The sequence below is a fragment of the Hippocampus zosterae genome, chromosome 11 (genome assembly GCF_025434085.1).
Source record: "Hippocampus zosterae strain Florida chromosome 11, ASM2543408v3, whole genome shotgun sequence".
Classification (NCBI taxonomy): domain Eukaryota; kingdom Metazoa; phylum Chordata; class Actinopteri; order Syngnathiformes; family Syngnathidae; genus Hippocampus; species Hippocampus zosterae.
Window position 1 is genome coordinate 6,932,217 of NC_067461.1, and position 20,095 is coordinate 6,952,311.

Below are 20,095 nucleotides of genomic sequence, written 5' to 3' on the forward strand. Positions count from 1 at the left end.
GGAACTATGTCTTTTGTTTTACACAAGATGAAAATAAATAATATGCTGTCCATGTATTTAGCTCCAGCCTTAAAGAAAACACAATTTTCAGACAATCAGTCTGTTGTTATGCTAGTTAGCACCGCATACGCAGGAAGTTTGCTAACCTGTTTTCTGAATTTTGATCACGTGACCTCACACAGAGCGCCAATTCAGACTCGAGTGACTGCGTCCAAATTCACAGGCTGCGTTCTCCCACGTTTTCGGCCTCATTTTTCGGTCGCATGACGTCACTTCTGCCGCGAGTCGACTGCATGTGGTCTCTCCATTTTCTAGACAGACAATTTGCCATTATCGCCCCTCGCAGGACTGGGGTGGAATAGTATTGACGCTTCTCACAACCGGGCGCTCCTTCGTTATTGATTTTTGAAAAAATGTAGCATGATTGCTAAGCCTTTCATCATCAAAGGCATTCCTGCTGCCAGGAGGAATGTTAGTTGCAATCCAATCGTGGGTTTTTTTCCCCTTTATATAGGCTCTTTCGCCCATTGTTTTCCCACAAAGTCTACTTCCTTGTTGCTATAAATTACTTTTACGTAGTCTGCCATAAATGTGTGTGTGTGTGTGTGTGTGTGCGTGTGTGTGTTTTTGTGTGTGTATGGCTGGCGTTGACAGCGACATAATTGAATGATGAATGTCCCTTTATAATATTAGTCTCGAAATAAGTTAGGGGCTCTTCTGATTGGCTCCCACCCAGGCCGCAGTTTCTGATTGGCTGTGGGAAAATGGCTTTGGTAGCTTGTAACACCGTCTCCATCTGTTGTCACACAACGCATGCACTCACCCGCGCGCGCACACACACGTCAGTGCAACCACCTTTCTTCACGCTTCTTAAGAAATTATGACTGTTGCAGAGCAAAAAAAAAAATTGTTTTGATTATTTGCGCTATTCTCGTCTTTTATGTTTTGCTCTCGTTGTCAAGTCGGTGTTGTTTTTAACACCCTCACTTTGCACGCATGCTTTCAATCTACACGTGCACACACACACACACACACACACACACACACACGCACACACACGCACACACACACGCACAGTGGAAGCGGCCCTGACCTGACAAGAGGCCGACCAAGATGAATGTGTCTTCTGTGAGTGACAGGTGCAGCGGTGGGGGGGAATTTGAAGGGCAGAGGGCCTCGTTAATCAACTGGCTGACAGATGCCATTCAGGACCCACCCGACAATCAACACCCACCCACCCACACACACACACACACACACACACACACAATATGCTTTGTAAAGCAATAGTCCACTTCAGTTCTGTAGGTCTTTTGCATGCGTACATGGGAATGACTTTATTACAAACAGGATATTTCTGTCTTTGCATTCAAACTAAGAAAGAACTTGTAAAAAATGACCAGGCTAGTTGTTGGCAACACTTTCATTCACTGAATAAATAAATGAAAATGGGCATTTCCTCTATAAAACACACAGAATAAGATATAATCCATAATGCACTTCTATGACCAAAAATGAATGTTGCGCGGTGAGAAAAGGGTGGCATACTCATTGCAGCACCTCACTTTTTAAAATTAGTTTTTCAATATTTCTGTTTTCAGTGAAAAATCTAAAAAAAAAATCCAAATTAGCTTACTGCATAATCGCTCAATTTCATTTCATTTATAATATTTTTAACAATCAATCATATTTCTACACTTCTCTTTGTGTAAGTGGAATGTGTCCCAATGCTTCTGTACATGTACATCATCTCACATGATTATCCAATCCGTGTAGCAGTAAATCATGTGTGGCATTCCCCAAGAAACTGTCCGGGGTCCAGTTACGTTTTATGAAGGTGAACCAAAAAAATAAATAAATAAAATCAAAATACATATTAACAAGCTCAGGCAATGAGCAGCGTCCATGTGTATGTATGAAGTTGATATTTTATGAGCTATTAATTGCAGGGCATGCTGCTAATTAGCACAGTGTCATGCATCATCGTTAGATGTCTGAGCGATATTTTTCATCTTCATTACAGAAGCGCCCGCCGTCGTTCTTCACACTCTCATTAGGCCTTTTGTTTTACTTTCACGCGTGCACCCCTGCCGCATATGTGCTCATTAAGAGATGGGGCGACGCTCCCTTTATTGGCCTGTAGCATATTCATAAAAAACATGGATACATGCAAGAAAAAGTATGTGAACCCTTTGGAATTACCTGGATCGTATGCAATGCTTAATAAACATATTAGGCTGTTGCTTTTCAAACTTTTTTAAGCCTTTCATGCTACCTGTAACCTGATAAGCTGTACACTGGAGTGACTGCTGTCCCTGAAAGGGTTAATACCAAGAATAAAACATTTTTATGTTTATCATGTCACCTTTCATGAAATATTATTATAAAATAAAAGTAATATGATTAAAAATATACATCAATATAGATTTTTTTTTAACTGAAATGGATTTATTGCACATTGCCTCCAGTTGGGTGTGAAGTGATGGAGAATTTTGTATGTCCTTTTTCGAATAAATGCCAACAAGAAGAATATTTAAACTTGTCTTTATTGAATCTGTTGACATGTGAGAGTCTGTTTCGGTGAAGATGAGCATTCGGGAGCAATGCTACGTTCACATCAATCAATGACTGTTGACCTCTGTACGTAACACCGGACTAAGCAATGCTTAAATGGCATAATCACCCATTCAAACACGCGCAAACTGTTGCTAAAATTAACATTTCGAAGCCCTTCCATGAATCAATGGTGTGCTTTGCATTTGGTAGCTGCGCCTTCACTGAAGATTTACTCAATTGAATCCATCTCACCACCCGTTACATAAAACCATTAATGCTATACAAAAACACAAACAACACGCATGTACGTCGTGTACATTATCAGTTTAACAAATAGCACCATTGCTAATATGGTGAGCAAGGTTGGCAAGTGCCTATAGATGCCACAAGATGGTGGTAAAGCACTATTTTGGTCTAAATGAAACTACTCGGTTCACTTCAACATGGTGCCTCGGCACCAAGCTTTGCGGTAAAGCACTATTTTGTCCAATTATTTCCCAAATGTAGGTTACTGCTATTTAGAGTGTTTAGGCTTGCAGTAAAGGCCTTGCTGGCCCTGACCACTCACCAATGGTGCTAATGCTACAAGCTAGTGAATGGCTGTGTAACACTCTAAACTTTTATGCCTTGCAAATTTTTTGTTTTACAAATCCTGCAGCGTGCCCCACCCCGCACCCCCCTATCCCACTCTGACTGTGCCCAATAACGAGGACACGCATGACGGTTCGCACGACGCCATTTCCCGCCGTGTTATCTTAATTGTCCCGCCAAGTATGTTCAATGGTTATATTATCAATTTATGGCCACTTTTGCCACATCATTAATCCCGCTGTTAAAACAGGGTAACTGCACCGGCTCCAGCACATAAAAAGCGGTCCCGCCATTGCCTTGGGCTGCTTCAGATTCTTTTTTTTTTTTTTTTAACCCATGTACTTGAAGACAAATTATTGTATGATTAACTAATAATAGATATTCAGAGGTCACACGCATTTTTTTCTATTTTCTATTTATTTTCAAACAATTGAACAAATTGTACAAAAATAGACACACAAATTCTGCGTTGCAACAAGACATGTGACCGGGGAAAAACATGTGAAGCAATTCATTTAAATGAGCTATGATGCTAAAGCAAACAGTACATTTTTAAGCACTCCTTATATATTATGATATAAATATTTAAAGAATTGTTATGATTAAACAACAAAATTGCAGTCGTATTAAATACACTTTCAATAATATATTCTGAAAAATGTGCAGCAATTTTAAATTCATTCCGTTCAGATGTAAAACATATCAGGCACAAAACATAAACAAGTCAGGATTCATGCCAATAATTGATATTTTTTAAAAGCTAAAATGAACTGACCCTGACATGATTTGAACATGCAACCTTCTGATCTGGAGGGAGACACGCTACCATTGCGCCACAAATTCTGGAAAAAGTGATGCAGAAAATTATTAATTCAGTTCAGCTCAGCTCAGCATTTGCCAAGGCACCTTCAATAACTTTGGCTTACAAACCGTGCTAAACGTAGCTCCTCCCCAACATAAAAAAGCAACCAGTCAGCAGATTGAATCTTTCATGTTTTTTTTTTGCTATCTTGTGATTCTTTCCTGCACACAAGCTTCCTGCCGATGTCAAAAGGTCACAGTTCAAAGGTGGTGGAAGCTTGATCCAATTACAGGCTTGTCATATACTGCACATGATCCACCTGTGCCATTTGCTACTCAAAGGCAATGTGGGGAACTGTCTGGAATGTAACACTGGAATGTCACATTTCAGGTAATGCCGGTAGCTAATGTTGGAGCTAATGTGGGAAGCAGACATTGGAAGCTGACTTTGGAGGCAACAGTACAATTTGATGTTGAAGCTATCTCTGGAAGCTAATGTTGGTCTCATGTTAGAAGTAGCACTGGAAGCTAACTTTGATAGAATAACATTGGAAGCTAACTTTGGTAGCTAATTTTGGGGATAAAATTGGAAACTAAAGTTGGATGGTTGAACGTCACGTTCGATTAGGCCTGTTTGACACAATATACGGTCTTCTGTTAGTGAATGTTTGTATAGCGAGCACAAAAGATAAAATGACAAGCTAACATGGAGCTTTTCTGTCAGAAACTAGCCTTGGTCTTCCTTGGTGGTTGTTGTTGTTGTTGTTTTTTTTGTTGCTACTTTTGTCGGTCTTTGCCTCGAACTTCACTGTATGTGTAACGGAGTCATCAAACGGAGTCGATATATGTGCGTTTGCGTGCACGTGCGCATGCATGTCAGAGGCGGAAAAACTGCCGCAGCAGTAATTGCCTGACCTTTACGGCAGGCGGGATAGTCTCATTAAGCCTGATGGATAATGATGGCGCTGCTACGTGAAGCACTGCGATAATGAAACAACACAACAGTCTTGATGCTGGAGGCTTGCTGGAGGTGGCTGTGGGGGGGTCGTGACAGAAGGCTGACAACACAGAGAGAGTGGCCCTTTCTGGGATAACGACGCCGCACCGAGTACCCCGCCCTCTCCCTCCTCCACCGCCCCGCTCCCGGTGGTGTCAGCCTTCCTTCGCACATTGGCCCGGGTCACGGCCGTGTGTCAGTCATGTTGGTGACATTCTCGCTTTTGATTGGAAACCTCCGGCTTGCTAAATTTGTGGTTGTTGCCATAAAGGCTAACAAGTGGCTGTGCTGAGCTTTTGTATGCAAATCAGCCTCCAGTGACTATAAAATGTTTGTTTCTCTCCTCCCCCCTCCCCCCCCACGCATTGATACAGTAATTTGATTTGTCTGTCTGTCCATCTTTCTATCCATCTAATCTGTCTCTTTATGCCTGTCCTAATCTATGAAAAAAATGTTTGTAGTGTGTGTATATGTAACAATATTTCGATGTAACAAATGATAACGGAATAATAGGTCAATTTGATAATATAGAATATTAATCAAGGTATGATTTGCAGGTTGTCTTATTATACGGTTATTGTTCAAATCCAAATGAGCAAAAATAAGAATAATAAAAGCAGGCTAATTACAAGTACCAGCTGATGTCATCGTGGTGTTAATTTTGGCCGCAGGTTGGAGGCGTCCACTTGAGGGTCCCAGACAGTCCATCAACTAAAACCAGCAGGGGGTGCTGACACCCTGACAATTTCTCCATGCTCACACCCCTTCTTTTTTCACTTCTTCCACTTTTTTTCTGCGTTTCGCTTTTCAGTGTTGACACACACACACAACCGCACACACACACAATTTTGCAGCATGATGCAAAAAAAAAAACAACATAAAAATGTAGTCATGAGCCTTCTTTGAGATTATTTCTGACACAAACAAAGCCACAAGCTACCAAATAGTTGACATGCGTGCTATAAAAGTAGAAATATAAGCGAGGGAGGGGGGCAAGTGCACGTTGATGTGCATAATTTGTCAAATGTCACATCTTTCTGCCTCTAATGATTAAAAAGTGCTTTTTATTCACCATGTTGAACTATTAGGGTCACATGAAATGTCCCATTAATTACTTAATTCTAATTATTATAACTTTCAATCATGCCCCAATTATTCAACTTGTACCATCATGTGTGTGTGTGTGTGTGTGTGTGCTGGTAATTAATTCACGTTTTAATTATTATTATCCCCGAAGTCGACACTCAAACGTAACTGCCGTGTGACATTGCAGATGAGGATTTGTGACACTGCTTGATAAAACTGATTAAAAAAAAAAAAAGTAAGGTAAGGATGTATTCACACCACTAACTTTTTTTTTTTTGCACAATAAACTGAAACATGCCAAAGATAAAAGGAAACATAACTAAAATGCCCTTTTGCTTCATTAAAATTTGAAGACATTCAATTCAGTAATAACTATGCGAGCCCCGAATATATTTATTTTAGGATTAATTCATAATTTATGAAAATGGGATTTTTCAATAAATAAAATTACACTAAGGGGATAAGATACAAGTTAAATCGCATATTTAATATTTAAATTGAATTGACTGAAAATACTAGTGGTCATACTCATAGAATCAACTCTTGTGTATTTTTTAAAATTGTAGTAGTATGAATATTAATTGGTTTTCTGACTGATGTTTAATAAGATAGATGACAATTCAATATAGATGTTTGTGTGATGATTAAATCTAAAATGATGAATTCATATTTGTGAACAGATTGTTTACTCCTAAAATAGCAACATTTTCTACAATAAATATAAACACAACGATTTAAGAAAAATATTTTGTGAGATAAGAACAACATAAAAGAATGAATTACATTAAAATAAAATAATTGTAATTGCAATGATATCAACACTAGAATTGGCTGTTAAGAGTAACAGCCATTGCCTTATTTTGTATGATTTTTTAAAAATTCTTATTTTGTCTGAGACATCAGACACTCCAACATAATTGCTATGTGACTTGTGATTGATGACATCGTCGAGTTTACTTTATAGAAAAACATCTCATGACTCTTAAATAATAAATAAAATGACAAAGAACATTTGTTTTATTTATGTTTTAAGACGTAGTTAATATTATACGTGTCTCGATATTCTGTTGCAGCGTCGTTGCCTCCGAGGCCTGCGTTTTATAAATGGCGCTTCCGTTCCGACGCGCACACTAATAATTCTCCGTCTTCATACACACACACGTTATGTCTCTCATCATAACGTATGAACGTCCATAAGCGTCCCTCACGTGAGTTATTTCAACGGTGCCAGTTCCATCCCGCTCTATTAATTGATGTTTGATGACAAGATTACCTTTATGACTTCATTTGGCCTCATTTACAGCAAATGTACACCCATGCGCCACATGATCGATGACGTTTCTTTAATGAAGCTGGGGTCTGCATGCGTTTGCTCGACTCACATTTTTAAGCCATATTATGAAGACGATCTACAGGAGTGGTATCAAAAATGATGCTTTTAAATGGATAATACTGCTACATTTTGATTTTGTTCGATTCACCTGTATTGGTATATTGATTTCGCTCAAATTTAGCTAAATTCTACCCGAGTTTAAAATGTAAATGGAAAAAATATCAACATGTATTGCTGGTATCACGATACTGTCCATGCTGTGCTATTGAGTTGAGATTCCCCACTGCCAGTTAGCCAACCGGTATCATAAAATTATTTCTGTGTCCTGTCAAGGTTTTAAAACACATTTTCGTATTGTTGCTGTTGATGTTTTTTATTGTTGCACCATCATTATATCGTGATACTTTTAATATTATGAACTTTTTAAAGAGTCATACAATTGCTGTATCATGATACTGTTGCCTTCTTGTGTATCCCACTAAAATTTATGATTAGAATAAAATAATTTTTTACCAAGGCATTGAACCCCTTTTCATATTAGCCTATTATCGGATATTTACCGATGATGTCATCCTGTTGCAGTTGTTGTATCAGGATATTCTCAATATAGTGATACAGTGTTACTTTAACACATTGCTGATAACATGTTGTAATATTTGGTGTATTCTCTCATTTGCAGAGTGAAACAGCGGGAGTGAAAGACGACCCGACATCATCTTATGTGGTAGGTACACCCTGTGCTGCTACATGTGTGGGAGTGGGAAGACGAAAGAGGGGTTGGGGGAAAGCATGGAGTGCATCAGCTCAGTGAAATCAGAACCCCCCCACCCCCACCCCAGGACCTTCCTCCTGCTGGACCTCACGCCCCAGGACCCCAGGGAGGTCACAAGTTCAGCTGCCTTTTGTGCGGCAGCATGTTAATGCAACAACACAATGTTGCTTCTTCTGTTTGAGTCCACTTTACTGTTGTTTTATATCCATGTGTAGAGAGCGGATAGCAAGAAAATGAAGAAGAATACTGGGGAAGAGACTGAGGACAGCAAGCAAGTTGTTCTGATGCGTCCTTTTATTTTTTTGCTGTCCTTTGAGTCTACACATGGATATAAAATTAGCATATCATTGTAGAAATGACAACAGTAAATACATTCTTTATACGTATTCGTGTTCTTGTTGTGTCCGTAGTCTCCACTTTGTTGTCATGCTCCATTTTCTTGCTGTCCTCTCTTCAAGAGACACAGCATTGGAACATTGGAGAATATACGGTACAAGTAGAAATGACTTAATTGAAAAGAGTTATTGTGCCCGTTGCATCCACAGTCTCCGCTTTGCAGCAGCGCTCCCTTTTCTTGGAAACCCCCTGAATTTGAAATTGGCATGTCATTCTAACATTTGATGACTGTTTACTAAAAATGACAACTAATAGCCACGATAACATAAGCCCACGTTGTTGCTGCATCCACAATCTCCACTTTGCTGCAGCGCTCGCTTGTTGGCCTTAATGTCCTCTCTGATAAAATTGTTATGCCATTGTAACTTTTATGGAGAAAAAGAGCAGAAATGATACAAAATATACACTTGTTTAAGTTAACTTAGTTGCTGTTGTGTCCACAGTCTCCACTTTGCTGCAGCAATCGCTCTAATTTTATTTTTTTTTATGTCGATCTCCATTTAAAATTAGAGTGTCACTCTAACATTTGCCGCTCCTTAAGTAGAAATGAAAACACACATGCTAACTTTATGCTGCTCTGGCTGCCACAGTCTCCACTTTGCTGCAGCACTCCCTTTTTTGCTCGCCTAATACTAATACTCACAAATCCACCTTGGAATTTTGGATGACATGCTGAATTTCATCATGCATTAGCGCTGAAGTATATTTATGTAGCTTGGTTCTCTCTCACTGTGTCAGGCTTACGGGATCAGACGGTTGCAGCTATCAATCTGGGAGGCTTTAACGGAGGCCACTGATGGATCTTCTCCATATTTCACGGGCCAGGCCTCTGCAAACAGAATAGCCTGCTGTGCTAAAGAAAATAATGTGCTTCTGAGCTGCAAAATATCATCCATCAACCCAACGGGCAGGCAAGCAGCAGAACTTGGGTGGAAATGTTAGCGACTGTGAGTGGGGGTGGAAGGAGGGGGTGGAGTGGGGGCGGGGAGACACGGGGCTTGGAAGGATACCTGCTTTTCACATCAGACATGCCTCGGCGCACTCGCCGGCCGCAATTGGTCGCTTTTGAAAACTCCGACCCATTTGCGTGTCCTGAAACCGGAGTTTCTGAGCGACTTCGACGCGCCGGGCCCGAGCCGGCCTCCATCAATCAGCCTTCGCGACCCAGGCGAGGAGACATTCCGGGAGATTAATTGTGGCCTGATGTAAACAAGGAAAGGCTCCAGCTCTGAGGGATTAGTATGCGGCACTTGGTGAAGAGGAGTGGAAGGGGTGTTGCTGGTGAACTTTTAAGTAGCTGAACGGTTGGAGAGCAAATGAGCTGATTGGTGGAAAATGTTATTTACTATTTACTCCAAAAATATATTTGCTCTTTTCACATGTCCGGTCAAAGCCAAGTTTTTCCCCCTCATGTTGCAGATCTGTCTGGAAAATATAAGCATGGAATGTTAAAAATCGGATCTAGGTAGTGCTAGCCGTTTTTACTCTGCCCTTCAAAGTGGACTTTTTCTTGTATCGCTGTTCTGTATCCCTCAAGAATAGATCCACTTGGATCTGGATCCCATCTCCATCTTCAGAATCAAAACAACAACAATCGAACCTTGACACGAATCAGAAAGCGGAAGAAAACATTCTTGAGTATGAAAATGAATCATCTTTATTCTCCTCAGTGTTTTGAAGAGAAATTCTGTGACTATTTCATCGCAAATTTATTTGTCTTTGCATATGTAGAAAAGTTTATTATTAATCAGAGCGGTAGTCCCCCCCATGACTCACGCCCCGCCACTTTTTCAACATGTGTACTCCCACCCTTAAAAAAAAATGCATTGTGGGCCATGTCAAAACTTATTTTTTAAAAATGCCGTGGCCCGCTTTATCACTGACTCTCAATTCTTTTTCCGAGCCTTTTAGTGTGTTGCTGTTCTGTTTGAAAGATAACCCGCAACGGCAGGTCCTATTTCCCGGCTTTGTTGCTAGTGCAAGCCCCGAATGCCTCAAATCCAAAAGCTAGCATCTTGAGCATTACATATTAGGACAAGGACACACTTTTCTGTTTGTGTTAATACGAAGCTAATGGGCGTCTGTATGCAGTCTTTCACCTTTTATTCGCCCTCATCGACCTCGTTATTTGTGCACCCTCCATCCCTCCCAAGGAAAAGAACGATCGTGATTTCCCTCACGATGACCTGCGGGGACAGGCAAAGACACCTGGCACATTACGCATGATAACTAATCTATTAATGTTGACTGATGGCCTCATTAAAAGGTTCAAATCTAAGTCTAAGCTTATGTGTTAATGACATGTTAATGTTTCTGTCAATTACAAGCTGGTCTAATGACACCTGAAATGAGACCGTATCACTGCTACCAGTCAAACCTGGATCTCCGTCCCCCCGCCCCGAGAGAGGTTAAGTGGGGCAGGAAGACGAATGCGTGGATCTGGCGGAGAGTGTTCATGTTGATGGATCAAATTATATAAAGCCATTTGAGTTACCAAGCAAAGGAAAACCACGTGAGGAAAAGATGGTTTGCTCAAAGACTAGTTGCCACCTAATGCTATAGTTTGATACAAATAGACCCAATGCATTTAGTTATTTTTTCAAATATTTCATCACTGTACTCCTCGGTGCAGTTGTGGCTGGAGCTAAACGCGTTGCCATCTCCTGTATCAATACTGGAGCATCAATATTGGAATCGATCGTGTTGTCGTACGTTAATTGTAATATTGTATTAAAAATTGATTAAATTGCCATATTCATATGGTGTCATAATATTAATGAATGATTTTGTATCGGAATTGGAGTGGACCGTATTGTATTGTATCATTATTGGTATGAATTGGCATTGACATTGCAGTTGGAGTGACTGCATAAAATAATAAGGTCTAAATTTTTTGTCATCTTTTGAATGCGAATGAATGAATTACTTGAATACTTTTTGGATGAAAGCGCCCTCCCCCAACTATTGCATTTTGTTTTTCTTGGCATACCTCTTGGCTCAACATTAGGTCCTCTGTGTTTTCTCGGAAATGCTCGGCTTTGTGATTTCTTATCACCCCTGTTCAGATGATAAACCCAAATTACTGTACCTTTTGGTTTTCGTGGCAATTTTTAATGTAAGAAAACTTCCTTTTGTATGTGGTGGTAGTTGAGACACGCCAACTTAGTTGTCCAAGGAAAGCAGGTTGACAAAGAACAGGGAAGATCTCTGGGTTGTTTTTTTACACTGCCACATGCAGATGTTGATTACAGGTTTATTGGGTTTGCATTCAGAAACACCGGGTGGGTAGTGCGTTATCTTTAATGAAGCCTCAGCCCCATCCTGAGCCTCCCTGATGCCGGGCTGTCTCTGTGTCGCTTGGTGTTCGTGTCACCTGCGTGTGCCAGCTGCGCCATCCAAACGCTTCGCAACTTTCTCTATTGGTTCCACGCCGTTTGGATGCCCAATGATGGCTAATGTGCCGTGACAACCTGACACAACGCACAGTCCAGGCCCCGGCTCCATCTGCTTTCAATTGAATTTGGCGAGAGAAGTCGGGGGGCCTGCGTAGTAGATGAAGGGATGGCGGGCTGGGACAAGATGAAAGCTCAGCGCCCCAATGGTCTCACCATCCTTCATTCTTCCCAAATTGCCCCCGCACCCCCATCCCATCATTCCCCCTCCCTTCACATATAGCATTAACACCCCCCTGAATAGTTTCAAATGATAGCAGCTACATCAAAGGGATCCTCAAATATGGTAAAGATCTGTGAGGGGAACAGGCAACGGCATCGCTCGTTGGGTCTATTAGAGGGATGCAATGCAGGGTGGGCAAAGCAAAAAATGCGGCAAAAGCTGTTTGATTCTTTACATTCCATTTATTGGCGTCACAGTTGGATGTTTGTATAAAGTAAAACATAAAATGCTATATTCCATGTTAAAAAAAACACATGATAACATTTTTTATGGTTGTTTTTTGTTTTTGGGGGGGAGTGGGTAGCAGCTGGAACAAATTAACGGCATTTACATTCATTTCATTGGGTGAAGCTGATTTTGATCAACTTTGTTTTGTGGGTTGGTGCGGGCGTGGTCACAGAACAAATTATAATCCTATCTCAATCCATCCATCAATTTTCCAATCTGCTTTATCCTCACAAGGGTCGCGGAGGGTGCTGGAGCTTATCCCAGCTGTCTTCGGGCAGTAGGCAAGGGACACCCTGAACCGGTTGCCAGCCAATCACAGGGCACACAGAGCCGAACAACCATCCACGCTCACACTCACACCGAGGGACAATTTAGAGTGTCCAATCAGCCTGCCGTGCATGTTTTTGGAATGTGGGAGGAAACCGGAGTACCCGGAAAAAACCCACCCAGACACGGGAAGAACATGCAAACTCCACACAGGAAGGCCGGAGCCGGGATCAAACCTCCAACTTCTGCACTGTGGGGTCCACGCGCTAACCACTGGACCACTGGGCCATACCAATGGCACTAATGTCAATAAAAATATTTCCATCCCATAAAATGTAAATTTGTATAAAGCGCTTCTTAGTTAGTTAAAAGATACCATTTTCACACGTACATTTTAGCCCCTGCCCTTCTCATCTACAAATGATCTTGCCCTTCCGTCCATTTAATCGAGCACAAAAGTTTGCCCGGCCCGGCCTTGGCGCTCGGTGTTAATGGGGGACATCTTCTTGCAGTTTGCTCTGGTCGCGGCGAGATGGAAGAAATGAGACCATTACTACAAGAGCAATTTTCCTAATTATGCGGCACAGAGCGTTGAGTCAGTCCGTGGGCTCGGGGAGACAGAAAGTATTAACTCTTTAATGTGACTAACTAACAGGCCCTCGCTCAGGTCGGGCCAGGCCCTTAATGACTTAATGGAAGTCATGATGTAAGGTAAAGCCATATGCGCTCATGCTACAGGGCCTCGCTGAGTGGCAGAGTACCGCGCTGGATTCACTCCAACCGTGCAGCCACGTCCGCGCCAACGTTTAAAGAGACATACTATTCTCTCTTTTTTTCCCCCAGAATTGAACCCACTGGCCACTTGTGTCCGTCCACCTCACTTTTGTTTTAATTGCGCTTTGACACAAGTGTATTAAAACTTCAAATGCTGTGGCTTTTTGTTACAACTTCAGCTCTTGATAGTTATGACATAAAGACTAGGCCCTTTTATGTATCCCCCCCGCCCCCTCTCTACGTCTCTCCTCCTACAATCACAATAAATGTATAATTGTTTAACATAAAATCCGAACGAGCAAAAAAAAAAATGTCCTTTGAGTATTTTGTAATTAAGCTCATTGTAATAATCTGTTCGTAACATTGTATTGTATATGTCAAAAGTAGGTGTAAATGCTTCTTTTTTTTTTCAATATATGCCCTGTGATTGGCCGGTGAACAGATCAGGATGTAAACCTCATTCTCGCCAAGTGCCCCCCCCCATCCCCCCTCCAGTTAGCTTCATTGAGGAACTCGTCTATAAATACTTGGTTTATATGTGCCTTGTGATTGGCTAAAAATCAATTCAGGATTTATTTTGCCCCTCCTCCATGTAGCTCCTCCCACAAGTGCAATGAATCCATATTTGTGTGAGGCAAAAACCAAACCGCATCAAATCAGTGTTTTGTAAAAGTACATGGTGTGAATGTTATTTTTTTTTTGGTCTACATTTGTCTTGCAATTGGCCGGTGACCAGCACACCTTCAGTCGACTGTACTCCGCTCCTCTCCACCAAATTGAAATGTAATAGGCCAAGGACAAGCGCTATGTAAAGTTGATGGATGGTGTGGTTTGTTAGTGCTTCGAGAAAAAAAAAAAAGAAGACTGACTTGACATTTTTTTGGCTCGCGCATTGATAGAATTGTCTTGTCGGGTTTTCTCGCTTCATCGTGGAAAAGTCTCTTTAACTCGTCAACTCATTTGTCGTACGCAAAAAAAAAAAAAAAGGCAGCGAAAACTCAGCGGATGAAGTGGGTGCTGGGTGACGGCCGCCACGGATGCGCAGGTGAAGCAACATGGCCCGCTTTCCTTGGCGGAGGTCAGGAACGCACGCACGTGCACGTCTGCAGAAGATTGAGATTCCCACCTCATTCATCACACGCGCGGCCCGTCTCGGCTCCGTCAACCAGTGGCGGGAATGCTTCCGGAAGTGATTCATTTCACTCCGCCAGCCATTTACGACGCGGGGTTATCGAGTACCTTCATATTTTCCGAGCGCGCCAGTCAAATACACGCCTCCATTTCCATGCCGGGTTATCGGGTCAATAAAACCCGGCGACCTCGGACATGCGTAAAAGGTTCAATGCGAGAGAGCGAGCGGGGCCCCATTGATTAAGTTCATAACTTGTTTGAGCTGACACGATTTCCCCAAAAAAGAAGAAGAAAAAAAAGGGCAATGAGTATAAATCTAACACCACGACATAATCGGGAGAAAATCAACATGGTGAAGTCCCGAGATTTTACGAGCTGCTTTCGCCGCTTCCTCCTCACCAGATGACTATTGACGTTTCGGATGTGCAGCACGGCCATTTTTTTGTTCGGAGTTTTGCTGCCTGATGAGAGCCAACGCAGGATTTGTGTTGTGCTTGATTGTCGAGCCTCGGATTGTTTTGTTGTGGTGGAACATTTAGGCCAGTTGATATTTCTGTTCTAGACTGAAAACATTTGCATATGACCGAGGGTTACATTTCTGACCTGGCATGGGAAAATGAGTCACATCGATGCATATTTCGGAAATGTGGTTTTGGCATAACCTGAGAATGAGCTCAACTTTCCAATGACATCCAAACCATTGCGCTATGCTACTCATTATGTCCTTATTACTATTCTTATTATTCTTATTAAAGGGCGGCCCGGTAGTCCAGTGGTTAGCACGTCGGCTTCACAGTGCAGAGGTTCGATTCCAGCTCCGGCCTCCCTGTGTGGACCTTGCATGTACTCCCCGGGCCTGCGTGGGTTTTCTCCGGGTGTTCCGGTTTCCTCCCACATTCCAAAAACATGCCTGACAGGCTGATTGGGCGCTCTAAATTGTCCCTAGGTGTGAGTGTGGGCGTGGTTGGTTGTTCGTCTGTGTGTGCCCTGCGATTGGCTGGCAACCGGTTCAGGGTGTCCCCCGCCTACTGCCCGAAGACGGCTGGGATAGGCTCCAGCATCCCCCGCGACCCTAGTGAGGATCAAGCGGTTCGGAAAATGGATGGATTATTCTTATTATGATGATCCCCTTCAGTTTGCGTACCTACAGTGACGCTAAGCTAAAAGGTTCAAAGTCGCCAGTGAATTCCGTGTGCGCATAGGGGAGGAAAACCAAAAAAGCTGAGATATTGTGCAGCATTTGGTTACGTACAACGCCGCACAATTACTTTTACAATTAGTGAATTGTGAGTAAGCTCTCACGGGGTGTAGTCGTCCCTGCCAACATGGCCGTTTGATGAATCTCCCTGCGCCTTCCGACTCCTTTTTTTTTTTTTTTTGTGGTGATGCGCATCTCCGCTGATGTGCACATCTTGCATGAACATGCCTATGAACAGAAACAAGCTAGGAAATGAAAGTATTGCAAACTGAACCATTTAATTGCAAAATAGTGATGTGATGACTATTAAGGCAGTCTGGATCAGTTTTTTATTTGTTGTTGTTGCTTTTGGTCGTATCCTTGCTTCATTTTTCTCTTTGGCAGATAAAATGAAATAATTTTCGTCTTCAAATGAACTTTGCTTCTTTCGCTTTTCGCCTTCAAGTCCAGCATCAAATTTTGTTCAAAACCTTCTCTCCTGCCATCTGGAGGTTGTTAATGTCAGTAGCCTTTTTTTTGTTGTTGTCCTTGTTTCATGACAATTCTCAAAATGTTTTTCTTTTTTTGGGGGGGGGGGGGGTCTGTCTGTTGGACATCTGTTACTGCACAGTACGATTACATTTGGATGGGAATGTACATATCAGACCAAAGGAATATCTGATTGTTGTCTGTAAAAAGAATATGTAACTCGAAATTTGTTAAGACTTGGCAGAAAAAAAACTCCAAAAAGACATGCCTTTCAATTCAAATCAACTTTTAAAAATATACGCTACATACTCTCGGTCCAACACCCTCACGGCTGCATGATAAATTATGTTAAACAATATCATGCTGAAGTGTAAAATCAATACCATCCAGAAGACATTGGCGAAATTGATCTCACTTTAACTTTCAGCGTTTTATTTTGAAAGGCCGATTTTATTTTGTCGTCTGTCAGATCCCTTTCATTGTAGCTCTTGTTTTGCAGCTCATCGAAGTTGTATACAGGCGTACCTAATGAAATGTCCAGAGGCCATCTACACACTGACACCTCGTCAGCAAACGTGAAATTGCTGTGAGAAAAATATTTTGGGAGAACTGAAGGCATAAAAAGACAGTAGTCCGCACATATGTGGGATGTTGCAATGCTGACACGTCGACACCGTTGACACAAAACAGTGAGGAATTCACAGCAAACACATTCCCATATGGGCCATTTGGAGGTGCGTTTGGCCTCGTTGGCAGGGAAAGCGCCACAGCGTGCGCGCCCACTCGCCGTGCCCGCATGCCGTGCCCACTTGCCCGTTCTCCACGCCGACAGATGGCCGCTCGCTCCGACAGCTTTCTGGTGTTTAATTATGATCGTAATGGAGGGAAAATGAAGATCAATTAAAAGGCGGACTGATGCTAACGAAGCAGACGGTTGTCCAAAATGTTTGTCGTTCTATATGGGGGATGTTTGTCATTTTAATAAATTTATTCTTTTATTTTTTTTTTTTTTTGGCACATTGTTGTTTAGGTTTATTGTTGTGACTTATTGATCTGGTGATTATGATTCTGAGGGCTTGATTAAATGAAGGCAAGTCAGTGGAATTATCTTTGGATCAAAGCAACTAAGACATGAAATGATTTGGTTTCAAATATTGGTCTAAATTTCAACTTGAGATCGATAATTCATGATGTTGCAAAACACAAAAAAATAAATACGTATAATCACAAAAAGCACGGTCTATATGGCCTTATAATTGACCGCTGTTTACAGCAGGAAATGCTCACTATTGAAATTGTTTTTGACATTTTTTTGGAGGATTTATTGTTTTTGTAGTGCTTAATGTATTTGTTTGTATTGAATTATTTACCATATTTTTGTACTCAATTTTTATACAATCGTGCATATTTATTTAAATTTTGGGGGGGGGGGGTCAATTTGGAAATCATTGTTTACACCAGTGTGAGTATTTCATTTATCTTTTTTTTCTTCTTTTTTTTCTTCTTAAAACACGAATAATAGATATGCTATTGTTTATTATTATTATTTTTAATTAATGATTATCTTTTCTTGGCTTATGGGCTTTGACAGCATTGCTTCTCCGCCTTTGTCATTGTTCATTTTCAGGCTTCATTTCAATGAGCCTTTGGACATTTTTTTTTTTTTGTGGTCGTTTTACTCTGCACGTCCGGCTGGCGTCGCCCCAAGTGATCTCCGCCGCGTGTGTGCACCTGATCGAGAAGGTGAGAATGAGGGAGGCCTTGAGAAGACAGATGCATGGTGAGGTATTAATAGTGCCAGGGTGCCGCCTTGCCCCTCGCCAGGTTTGTTATTGGACGCTGAGCGCCACACGCCAAGCATCAAAATGAAAAGCACGAGGGGGGGTGTGAGCGGGGGGTGAAGGAAAGTCAAAGGCAGCGCGATCTGTGCTCATTCCACAGGATTCCAATGTTGGGCTGATTGTTCCCACCCGTCCACTCTTATATTGCAAATAGGAAAAACATTTAAAAAAATAAAACATCTCCTTCAAAGGACTTTTGGCGCAGTTCCCTTCAATCAGATCATTCTCAAGTTACATTGGAGACTCCCTGGGAACAAAGGATGAGAATGCGTCGGAGTCTCAACCCCCGTGTTCAAGGTGCAAACACCAAAACTGCTCGGGCATGAATTAACTGGAGGAGGGCGGATTCTGGCTGGACTTCACAGGCCTTTTTTTTTTTTTTTGTATTCTGTAAAGCACGTTTGTGAGACAAGCTGTTTATTTAATCTCACACCCTCCTTTTGAGTCTTTATGCCTTCTTGTAATTGTCCTCGTGTTCCTGCTAATTCACATTCCCACAGAGCAAAAGGGAGGTGAAGGAATTTGCTGATTTGCTTAGTTGTATCTTTTTGGGAACAGATGAAAGCATCTCACCATGTCGTCGCCAAACATTTCTCGCATTTGTGTTGCCTTTGAAAAAGCCTCTCGAGTACAAAATGTACAAGCTCGCGAAGCCTCTGACAAGGAGGGTAAAAAAAAAAACGTGACAGAACCACGCCCGCGATGTGGCCAACAGCATTCTTGCTGGAGAGGAAACTTTCGGAGGCTTTTGGAAATGCAAAATCTATTTATAAATGATTTTTTTTTTGGGGGGGGGGGTTGTAATGTCATTTGACTTCTTATTCCAGTTTGTTTTCCTAAATCTCTGTGGCCCAATGGGGCGCAGTTGATTATGCCCCGTAGATTCTGCCTAGCAACAGGTGGTGGCCAACAGCATTCTTGCTGGAGAGGAAACTTTCAGAGGCTTTTGGAAATGCAAAATCTATTTATAAATGATTTTTTTTTTGGGGGTGGGGGGGTTGTAATGTCATTTGACTTCTCGTTCCAGTTTGTTTTCCCAAATCTTTGTGGCCCAATGGGGCGCAGTTGATAATGCCCCGCGGATTCAGAATGTGTCCCATATCTCGGAAAAACTGTCGGGGAATTCTAACATTTTCAGAATTAATCTTCTGGAGCGTATTATCCGGGGAAGAGCCTGCTTTGTAACATCATTGTCGCAGGATTCTTATCAAATCTCATTTTTACTCGAGTCTATTGGATTGCAAAACATGCGGTAACCACGGCACCAAAACAGCCAGGCGATAGCCCACTTCTGACACCTTTGCGTTTTTTTTTTAACCCAACATTCAGAAGCAGTTCCATGGCATCAGAGTCAAATTATTGGGCCATTCATCCAAGTGTGTCACCCATCCATCTCTTTTCAGGAATGGTGATCCCACTTCTGACACCATTTCCCACCACCATTACTTTTCACCCTGCTTTGAAGTCACTTGGATTGAATAACCTTGACATTGACCTTAACACAAAATAATCAGGTTTTTCGGAGGGCGTCCGATTTGACCGTCTGACTTCTGACACCAAATCTATATTGATCACAACACTAAGAGAAGATTGTGGTTCTTTTGCCCTGTCTTTGCCCCCTTCCCCCCCCCAAAAATCTCAACCTTCATTTTCACCCATCTCTGAGCATCTGGGTCACCCCCACACGACACCATACCACTTCTGACACCATTTTCTTCACATACCTCTTTGAAGTAGTACTCTCGATCATGAATTGAACCAGGTCGGGTTGAATGAACTATACCAGTACCTATTCCAGTCTATCAGAGACGCAGACAGCCTCGCTTTCTAAACTTCAGACACCAAAACCTACATAATGACCATCAGTCAATTGTTTGGCCAGCGTTTTTGAGGTCTCTGAGGACTCTTGAGGTCTGACTGACCTCAAGAGTCCTTCCAACCGGCGACTACACATTTCCCGTATTTCCCGTACAGGTGACTC

The 20,095-nt window shown here is 41.9% G+C and overlaps 1 long non-coding RNA gene across 1 annotated transcript; it reads left to right on the plus strand.

Annotated features, from left to right (window-relative positions):
- The first annotated feature begins 4,140 nt into the window (after window positions 1-4,140).
- LOC127609888 (uncharacterized) lies at window positions 4,141-8,614 on the plus strand. Its single transcript, XR_007964696.1, has 3 exons — window positions 4,141-4,339; window positions 8,044-8,088; window positions 8,352-8,614. It is a non-coding gene; the product is annotated as an uncharacterized LOC127609888 (long non-coding RNA).
- The last annotated feature ends 11,481 nt before the right edge of the window (window positions 8,615-20,095 follow it).